At 42.4% G+C, this 8,519-nt stretch overlaps 1 pseudogene; it reads left to right on the forward strand.

The window, feature by feature from the left end:
• Positions 1-209: 209 nt before the first annotated feature.
• Positions 210-821, forward strand: LOC115293451 (annotated as a pseudogene).
• Positions 822-8,519: the final 7,698 nt, after the last annotated feature.

The raw sequence follows: 8,519 nt of genomic DNA on the forward strand, positions 1-8,519 counted from the left end.
AGGTCATGACTTCCTAGGGCAGATAGGAAATGCAACAGCTCTGACAAATGGTGGAACATGAGACATGCCCAAGTGAAGGAGCGTGGGAAAGGAGGGGCTATGTTCCCACAAAGCTGTTCCCATTCAAAAATGAACCCCAAAGGCAATCCAGCTTGGTGAACTCAACCAGGAGAGAGTGGGCCTGGCCCCTCAGCCCTCAGAGCACAGGCATGACACCCAAGAGGAAGGTCAGCCTCACCCAGGGACATTGAAGGAGGAGCCCAAGAAGAGGTCTGTGAGGTTGTCAGCTAAACCTGCTCCTGTAAAAGTGGAAACAAAGCATAAAAAGGCAGCAGGAGGGGCACCTGGGTGATTCGGTCCATTAAGTATCCAACTTCGGCTCAGGTCAGTATCTCATTCAGAAGTTCGAGCCTGTGTCAGGCTCTGTGCTGATGGAGCCTGTTTCGGATTCTTTGTCTACCTCTCTCTCTGCTCCCCACCCCTCCACTCATGCTCCGTCTCTCAAAAATAAACATTAAAAATTTTTTTTAAAAAAGGCTGCAGGAAAGGATAAATCTTCAGACAAACAAGTGCAAACAAAGGGGAAAAGGAGAGCAAGGGGAAAATCAGCTGAAGTGGCTAACCAAGAAATGAAAGGCTTACTTACAGAAAACAGAGAAACTAAAAATTAGGAAAGTCCAGCCTCTGATGAAGCAGGAGAGAAAAAACCAAGTCTGATTAATACCATGTCTTATCAGGGGTCCCTGTCTCCATCCTTGTACAATCTGGAGGAATATTTTTATCAACTATTTTATAAGTGCAAGTTTTTTGGTAGCTCTTGAGACATTTTAAGAAGGAGGAAGTCCCATCTCATCGCATCTTTGAAGTGTAAATGCTTTTTTTAAAGAGGTGAAATCACTTGCTGGTTGTTTATTTTTCGGTACAATCAAAAAATAGTGGGATATTGAATATTGGAGGCTTTGATGACCTTGGGTGTCAGCCTAACATTCCATACACAGGGCAGTTTTCATAACCTATAATACCAAGCCAACTAATGGCAATTTGGAGTCAGTCTTGCATTTCTCATGTCTTGAAGATTTTAAATTACTTCTATTCCCATGTTGCTTTTGGTAAAATTGCTTCCTAAATAAAACCACTCCTTGATCTTCATTCTCCCTGTCAGAATTTTGTGTGCTCTGTGTAACGCCTTGGCCGCGGTAGTCCAGTGTTCCTGGCAGCTTTGTTAATGTGCTGTGCAAGATCAAAAATTTGACGATGCAGTATATATGATATTAAATTGTAAATTAATGGGGCTTACCAATGTAACAGCATATCTTCAACAACATTTGAAGATATTGGTATCTGATATACTGTTAAGGAAAATTTCCCTTCACATTTTAAGTTGGAAGGTCACTGGAATAACTTTTAGAAAAGAAACACAACTACTTGAATTTTTAGATTTTTGGTATGTAAGTTAAGAATTGTGTACAAATTAAAATGTCTGTATGATCCTCAAAACAACCAATAAAATCACAAGTATGAAAGTAAAAAAAATGAACCCCCAAATGAACTCTGGTTCTCAAAGTCTGGAAGGACATCTAAGACCATCTCATCCAGGGTGCCTTGTGAAATCCTTAACCATTCCATGGTTGTTAGGACCTTACTTAAATATTTGCTTTCATCTACTGCCAAACACCCTTAAGACAAGCAACAAAGTCAGTCATTATCAATCATGACTCTGGTGGTTGTAATAGAAAATTGACAACTTGGTGGAAAAAGATAAGTTAGTAGCTCATATAACAGCAATGTCCAAGGTGTAGATCAGGCTTCAGACAAGCCTAGGTGTAGGGCTCCATAGGGAGTCTTCTGCTCTCTCCCTCAGTTCTGCTTTCCTCAGATTTGGCTTCATTCCATGGCAGGCAAGAGGGGCACCAGCACCTCCAAGCTCCTATCAGCTGACAACCCACAATGAACAGAGCACCTCTTTACTACCAGTCTCAGAAAACTCTCATTAGCCCAGCTGGAGTAAGGGCCAACCCCTAAACTAAAAGGAATGATTAAGGATAATTCCAAGGTTTCATATTAGAAAACTGGAAGATGTTAATATCTTGACCAAAATTAAGGTAATCAGAAAGGATACTAGATTTGGAGAAAGAAAAATTGGAAAGGACGGATTTGTTTTGGGGTAAGTCAAAGATATTGGTGGGATTCTAATGAAGAATGGCAGGTGGTTGGACAAATGACTGTGGGACCAAATGGGAGAAGATATTTGCAAATGATATATCCAATAAGGTGTTAATATCCAAAGTGTATAGAGAACCTACTCTACTAAGCACCAAAAAACCACATACTCCAATTTCAAAAAAGGCAGAGGACTGAATAAACATTTTTCCAAAGAAGACATCCAGATGGCCAACGGATATATGAAAAGATGCTCAACATCACTCATCATCAGGGAAATACAAGTCAAAACTATAATGAGATAGCACCTCACACTTGTCAAATGGCTAAAATCAAAAAACACAATAAACAAGTGTTGATGAGGATGTAGAGAAAAAGGAACCTTTGTGCACTCTTGATGGGAATGCAAAATGGGGCAACTGTTTCAGAAAACAGTGTGGAGGTTTGTCAAAAATTAAAATTAGTATTACCACATGATCCAGTAATTTCACTACTTTGGGTATTTACCCAAAAAAATGAAAACACTAATTTGAAAAGACATATGTATCACTATGTTTATAGGAGTATTATTTATAATAGCCAAGATATAGAAGCAACCCAAGTGTCCATCAATAGATAAATAGATAAAGATGTGGTATGTATACATACAAAGGAATATTACTCAGCCATAAAAAAGAATAAAATATTGCCATTTGCAACAATATGGATGTATCTAGGGGGTATAATGCTGGGTGAAATAAGTCAGATAAAGACAAATACCATATGATTTCACTCATATGTGGAATTTAAGAAACAAAATAAACAAAGAAAAGAGACAAAAAACACCCCACCCCAGAATCTTGAAGGCGGACAACTGATGGTTACCAGAGGGGAGGGAGGAGGTGGGGGGATGGGTGAAATGGGTAATGCAGATTAAGAGCGCACTTATCATGATCAGCACCGAGGAACGTGTAGAATTGTTGAGTCACTGTACACTGGAAAGTAATACAACACTATGTTGATTATACTTGAATTAAAAATAAATACAAATTTTAAAAGCTAAAAAAAAGGAAAAATAAGAGTGGGAGTTTTTTGGAGACATTGGGATTAGAAGTGAGAATTTGGGTCATTCTATAGAAATGAGAAGGAGAATATAATATAGAATTGATTATATTCAGTAAGAAATAATGTGTAAAAGGGGTAGGGTGCTCTCGACAGGTGGCTTGTGAGCTATAAAGCATTCTGTAAGTGGAAATTTCTATTATTAGCATCAGGATTACATGTATGAGAAAGTAAGAAAACAAGACATCAGGGAAGGAGAAAGAGATTATAGGATGGGACCTAAGAGGCTCCAGATCATAATAACCATCATTAGTTAGGATTCTTGACTAGGAAACTCTATTTCTCTAAGTAACTCAATTCAAATTGGCTTCATTAAAAAAAGGAGTATTTTGACTTCTATAACAGGTAAGTGTAGGGTAGTCCAGACTTAGATGAATTCAGGGATTAATTACTTTGGGACTTACTCTTTCCACCTTATTCTGCTTTCCTATGTTGGCTCAGGAAGCTTCTTGTAGTGACAAAAGGATGGAAGGAAGGAAGGAATGCAGGCAGGCAGGCAGGCAGGTAGGAAGGAAGGAAGAAAAAAACCCAGCTCTACTCTATCTTCTGGAGAGCAGTTCTCTTCTAGATAGCTCCAATAACTCTAAATTCATCTCCCTAACTCTGGTTGGCATAGCTGCCATTATATGCCCATTTCTAAGTTAATCTGTGGGGCAAAAGTTTGTTATGCCTGATGTTTAGAACTAAATCAACTTCCATTTCTGGAGATGTGAATGAAGGCATCCAAACCACATGGGCTGAGAATAAGCGAGGGGTGATTCCCTAGAGAAAAAGTGAGGTGCCATTCCCAGAAGAAGGTGGAATGGATACAGCAAAAACAAGACTATCTTCCACAGAAACCAGGAGAAGAATGCCAAGGAGGGTGACTGTCCCAGAGGTTGAAGAATATGGGAAGTGAATGGACACAGTGCACCTTAGGCAATGGCACACATTCTTTAGACAAGTGGCTGAGTCATTTATTTCTTTAAAAGATCAGAAACATGGGAGGAAAACAGATTTTAGTGGGTGAAGGAGTGAGTGGGAGTAGAAACACTGTAAAGACAGGGATTTGATATTTTAAAGAAGTCTCTGAAGGAAGCAGAGACTAGCTCTAACCTAATTCCCACAGTTACTTAGCGAGGAGCCATGCTAGGCACTAGGAGAGCTGAGATGAGTAATCACCAGCCTGTGTCCACAAGAAGTTCAAAGTGTGGAAAGGAAGGGAGAGTGGTCAACAAATAACATATGCGAAGACGTAGTATCTCCAAGGTTGCAGAGTGAGGAGGTGCACCAGTGGGAGCCTGATATTAGATCAGAGTTATCCCACAAGGGAGAATGATGAACTCTATCCAAGGGTTTAAGGGAAGGCTTTTCATTAAAGGTGGTGCTGAACTGGGTTTTCTGTGATGAATGGGAGTTTGCTTTGGGAAGCAAAATGGGGGAATTGGTGCCAGGCAAAGGCAGATGTTCCCTAAGAGGCTCATGCATGCATATTGTGGAAGTGAGACGTAGAGAGTGGTGGAGGGCAGGTAGAGAAGGGCCCGTGTGATATGTGGAGGGGTGGGGGCTTTGTCCAGTGGTGTTGGGCAGGGGCAGTAAGATGTTCTCAGTCAGGGCAAGAAACATCAGACTAACATGTTAGAAGAACCCCGAGAGTCCCTCTGGAGAGGGAGCCGCATGGAGATGGTCAGGCCATTCAGAGGATGGGTTGGTGGTGGTGGGTAGGAGTGACAAAGTCCAGGAGACTTCTGTGTCTAATAGACACGGAAGAGGGGACAAAGTGAAAGGACCATCAAGAGCAGGGAAAACTCATGACACTGGATGATTATTGGAGGGAGGAGTGAGAAGGGAGGAGTGAGAAGGGAGGAGCAAGCTCTGAAGGCAGGGGACGGAGCTGAGGAAGTAGGATAGAGCCCTGCGGAGGAGGGAGAGGCCAGAGGTGCAGGGAGCGGGGAGGGTAACGGGAGAGGGAGCAGTACTCAGAGAGGGGGGAAGGTGGGTGGGGCGCCACAGGCTGAGCAGTGAGTGGAGGGGAAAGTTAAAAAAATATGGCTAAGAACTCACAGTGTCATTGAAGAGGGCAGGAGAACAGTTGGAGGGCTTTAATTTTCTCAGTTCAGAAAGCAGTGAGATCACCTGTTGGGAGTGAGTGGGCTGCTGATTTGCCGGTGGGAAACCTGGGGATAGTAACAGAACCAATCAATCACTGAGTCATGCCAACTCCACCCCCCTCCCAGGGCCCTCCTCTCCACTTCCGGCCGCTGGCTGCCTCTGGGTCTTCTGTAACTACGCTAGTGGTGGGTGGGGTGGGAATGCTTGTCAGGCCTAATCACCCGAGGAGCTTCTTCAGATTCTCACCACCCCAGCATCTGATTTGGGAGCTCTCGAGTGAGACCCAGGCACGTGTGTTTTCAGAACACTTCATATAGGAGATTCTGAAATGCATCATACCCCACACAGTTGAGAGTCGCTGAGGTACGTAGGACTGAGTCCTGGAATTTGCTATGATGTGGGAGAAGATGGCATGGAATCACTTGCAAAACCGGGTGGGTGTCAAGTGACTCAGGAAAGGAGGACAAGGAGAGCAGGTGGCTGTGCCAGCAGATTCGGGAAAGCACGGGGGGGGGGGGGGGGCTCCCATTCTTGAATTCATTGGATATGCCTCTCCCAACCACACAGAGTGCCAGAGAGCACAGAAGAGACTCAGAAAATCTATAAAAGCTGAGAACAACCGAGGATAACCACATTTTTCTGAAATATCACGGTCATTCTTCTAAGGGAATGAAATGGGGAGGGGGACAAAACTATTGATAATGGAAAGACACTGGGGAATCTGCAAAAGTTGCAGCAGTTTATGTGCAGCACTGCCCTCTGCTGGTTACATTCGGACCTGCAGCTGTACGGCAACAACATCCTTGACTTCTTCAGTGCACCGTGGAGAAGACAGGTGAGTGGGGCTTTTGAGCAATTGGAGGTTAAGTCACGAACTAGCATTAAATCCACACATATGACTTTCAGGTGAAAGTTAAGCCTGGAATTTTAGACTTGCAAATCTTCCAGTTAGCTATGTTAAGAAAAAACAAAACTGTCCAGGAAAAACTTCTGTGGCCCTGAAAGAGTTTCTTTGGAAAATATGTTGATGTACATTTAATGGCCATAGTCACCTAGAAATATGCTACAGAGGTAGAATTTTTTTTCTGGAATGAATTAATGAACTTTCAAAAAGATTTGGCAATTCTGGGCTGTTAATGGCCAACATTCATTGAGCATTATCGGCAGCTTGTATGTATTACATCAATTAACTTTCACAACAACCCAGTGAGACAAGAACTATTATCATCCATACTCGACTGGTGAGGTAAGTAAGGTGTAGTGAGTGTAAGTACTGTAGCCAAGGTCACAAAACCCGGCTGAGCAAGCAAGGAAGCCCAGAACCATTATGCAGTCAACTGCTCTATCACATACTTAAAAAAAAAATGTATAATTGCTCAAACATCAGCGATATTTATTTTGTGTTCATGTAAGGGTGCCACTCAGGTGTTTCTTGTGAATGGGTGCATCTCTTCCTCCATGTGCTGCTTCAAGGACTCAGACCTCTTCTGGCTTGCAGCTCCCTATTACTGGGTCTAATCGTTTTCATACACATCTCAGCAGCCCAAAGAAGAGAAAGGAGAAAAGAGAAAGCACTTCTTAATACTTGTTCAAAGCGGTGGCTCCCATTTCAGTCACAAGAACTAGACCATTGGCCACACAATGCCAAGAGGGCTGAGAAACGTGGTCTCTGGCTAACCAGCACTTTCCAGGATCAACTCTACACCATGGGAACGGGAGCAGGGATTTGGGTGGTCAGCTGGCCATCTCTGACCTCCTTCTAGTAACTATGATGGCATGGTTCACTGGCTCAGGTCCCAGCTTTTCAGGGAGGATGAAGGAAACTGATCACTACCCCCAACGAATACCACAGCAAGATCCTGAAACTGGGGTCTTTAGCAATAACTCACTTGTAAGGTACTCTTCCTGCTAAGAAAGCATTTTCACATTTATTTTCTCATTTAATCCTCACAACTCCTGGGGGTGAGTTAATTATTTTTATTTCCCAGATAATAAAACCAAGCAAGTCTAAACAGTCAGGTGGTTTGCCCAAATTCTCACAGCTGGGTCTCAACATATTCTCATTTCGAGATCCTTGAAATAGGGGTGGCTGCTCAGCTAGGTAGAGATCAACCAAACTATTTTATGGGAGGTGAGAGGAGTACGCAGAGCAGAAACAGGTGATGCTGCCCATGGCCTGAATCAACATTGCTTATTAGACCGGGACCTGGTGACTCTGTCCAATCTCTGCCAGGAATTCTAAACTTGGAGGAGGACGACAGTGAAGCAGAAGGGAGGCAACCAAGGGAGGAGAGGGAAAGAGGCTACTGGAGAGACAGCAAGGTTCTCAAAACGTGTCCTTGTTTTATTTCGGACCAAATGCCAGAGTACATCAACCATGGGTACTTTTCAGAATTAATCAGTTTACACTGCAGTTTCTATTTACCTTTGGTAATTTTATTGCGTTCCTAATTGTTACAGCATTTCCCTTCTGAGAGTTTAGGAGGTGTCTTCACTTCCATCTACTCTATGCCTCATTTTAGTTTTATCAGAGTCTCCATAACAACCTGGTAAAGAGGAGGGACTATCACTATTTTAAGTTTAGCTAAGTTCTTATTTTGTGCTAGTTAAAACGTTTATATTTTGTGAAAGTATTTTAATATATACAAAGGAGGAAAGTACACTCAACCAGTGAATTAACAATATTAGCATTTTCAAATATTTTTCTGTTAATGATTTTTAGATTAATTCCATTCTGTTTGGAGAGTAGAGTTTGCTTTCAGTTATTTTACATTTGCTAAGGCTTGTTTATGACAAAGAGTGTGGTCTGTCTTATAAATGTTTATTGTGTGCATGAAGAGAATACTTGTTCTATGTAAATACTATTCAGGTCAAGTTCCTTTGTGGTGGTGTTCAGATCTTCTGTGTCCTTACTGATTTTCTGTCTGCGGTTCTATTGATCACTGAGAGAAGATTACTGAAATCTCCAACCGTAACTGTAGTTGTGTCTCTTTCTTCTTTCACTTTTTGCTTCATGTCTTTGGAACTGAAATGCCCAGAACTCGGGAGACCCCCCAAAAAATGAACCACCAGAGTCCAGAGTCAAAGCCAAACAGCAAAGATCGTTTATTTCAGGTTCGAACCCGGACCTCTGCTCACTCCCAGCTGGTATAGCGGAGAGGGAGAGA

Source organism: Suricata suricatta, chromosome 6 (genome assembly GCF_006229205.1).
Source record: "Suricata suricatta isolate VVHF042 chromosome 6, meerkat_22Aug2017_6uvM2_HiC, whole genome shotgun sequence".
NCBI classification, from domain to species: Eukaryota; Metazoa; Chordata; class Mammalia; order Carnivora; family Herpestidae; genus Suricata; species Suricata suricatta.